At 57.0% G+C, this 1,849-nt stretch overlaps 1 protein-coding gene across 1 annotated transcript in view; it reads right to left on the reverse strand.

Annotated features, from left to right (window-relative positions):
* The window catches only part of MXI1 (MAX interactor 1, dimerization protein), an 80,902-nt gene extending 80,574 nt beyond the window's left edge, over positions 1–328 (reverse strand). The window contains exon 1 of the mRNA XM_011927895.1: positions 209–328. The gene's annotated coding sequence lies outside the window, so the exon portion shown is untranslated. The remainder of the gene's footprint in view (positions 1–208) is intronic.
* Between the last annotated feature and the right edge of the window lie 1,521 nt (positions 329–1,849).

Consider the following 1,849-nt stretch of genomic DNA (forward strand, 5'->3'; position numbering starts at 1 on the left):
CCACGCCCGAAGAGATCAACCTTGCCTGAAGTGCACAGAGAGGGCACACAGACCTGCACCCACCAGCGCCCCACCCCTGCCCCACCACCACCACCAGCATGAATAATTGCGAAGCGATTCGGCTGCATAGCCTGCGATGCGCCTCTCTCGCAACCCAAGCACTCCGGGAAAACAGGCGAGAAGAGAAAGAAAAGAACGCACCACCGACCTCGCAACACAAATCCTTGTTTTGGCCTTACAGCGTCTGCATAATTGCGCTGCCAACACACGGTTACTTTAACCCTAAAGACCTGGGGTGTCGGTCAGCAATGGTGTTTTTGTGTCTGAGGGTTGTTGTGTTGGGTGGGGGGAAGGTTGCAAGATCTGACACGTTGCAATCGGGACCTTTCTTCTTTCTTTCTCTCTCTCTCTCTCACACACACACACACACACACACACACACACTCGCACCTCACTGATCTTCCTACTTGTTCGGACACATTAAACATCCCGGTTTCCTCCTGTCTGTCGGTCTGTCTGCCTAGTTCCCTTCGTCCTTTTCACAGCTATTATTCTGAGGACCGTGCTGGATACGCTGCACACGCGTGCCCCCGTTAGGGCGCTGAGTCGACTGCCTGGGGAAAGCTGGGGGACCTGGCTGGTAGTGGCAAAAATGAAACAAATAAATACAAAAAAGAGGCCAGGCCACGGTGGGGTTCCCAGCACACCCCCACCCACGCACTATTCTCCACGTGAATCTGGGGGTGGGCGGGTTGGGGGGGGGAGGTAGAAATCGACCAGGAAGGCGTTTGCCTTGCTTGCCCTGCGCGCTCACTCAGGAACCGTCTCCCGGAAAATAAAGAAAAAGCACACAACAGCCCACACCTTGTTCCCCAACTATTGTTCCTCCAAGATCCCAAAGTTTCCTTCTAGCCGCGTCCCCACGGCCAAGTTTCCCGGGCTCAGGACGGCGTGTCCGGGGCGAGCTGCTGGCGTTGCTTGGCCCCGCCGGCCTCTTTCTTTGGGGGGGCGGCGGTGGCACCCCAGGGCAACTGGGGGACTGTGTCCGTGGACGTGATGGCCTGAGCCCAGTCCTGCTGCGAGAAGGAAGGAAAAAGGCGAAGTAGGAGGGAGAGAGAGAGAGAGAGAGAGAGACAGAGCCGAGCCCACGCCGTGGAGAGCTGTTTGGTTGTTATTGTTGTACTGTGTGTCTGTGTGTTTTCTTTCTGGAACCTCTGAGCTCTGCCTATGGTTTCCAACTTTCGGCTTCTAATCCCCACCCCACCCAGGAACGAGCGACAGAAAAACAACACTTGTCTGCCTGAGAAGGCTCCGGAAAAAAAAAAAAAAAAAGGAAGAAAAGCGACCTCAAAGAGATGAGCTCTCGGCTCAGTTGTCAGCAAACAACAACACTCCCCCGCTCCTCCGCTGGGACATCCTCCCAGCCCTAGCCCGCCGGAGACGGACAGACCGACGCACCGACAGGCCCCTCTCTCCCCCTCGCCCGTCTTTGTTACATCTTTAGCAGCTTTGTGCGTGCGTGTCCTTTCTCCGGTGTCATCGGCTTTACTGCCAAGGGCTGGATGTGTGTGGTGGGGGGGTGAGGGGGGCCACGGGCCGAGCTCGCGACAGGGGTCGCCCAAGTAGGGGAGAAAGAAAGAGCCGGGCGCCGAGGAAGAGCAGGGGCCCCCAAACTTACTTTTGTTTTCTTTCTCGATCTGCTCCAGGTAGCTGGCGGCCTCGAGCAGAATCTGCACGTTCTGCAGAAAAGTGTTAATGTGCTTCTCCATCGAGTTCTCGCTGGTGTTGAAAATGTCCGAGAAGGGGCACCTGGGCTTGGCCCCCGCAGGCTCCTCGGGCAGGGCCGGGG

Source organism: Colobus angolensis, unplaced genomic scaffold (genome assembly GCF_000951035.1).
Source record: "Colobus angolensis palliatus isolate OR3802 unplaced genomic scaffold, Cang.pa_1.0 Scaffold75, whole genome shotgun sequence".
Classification (NCBI taxonomy): domain Eukaryota; kingdom Metazoa; phylum Chordata; class Mammalia; order Primates; family Cercopithecidae; genus Colobus; species Colobus angolensis.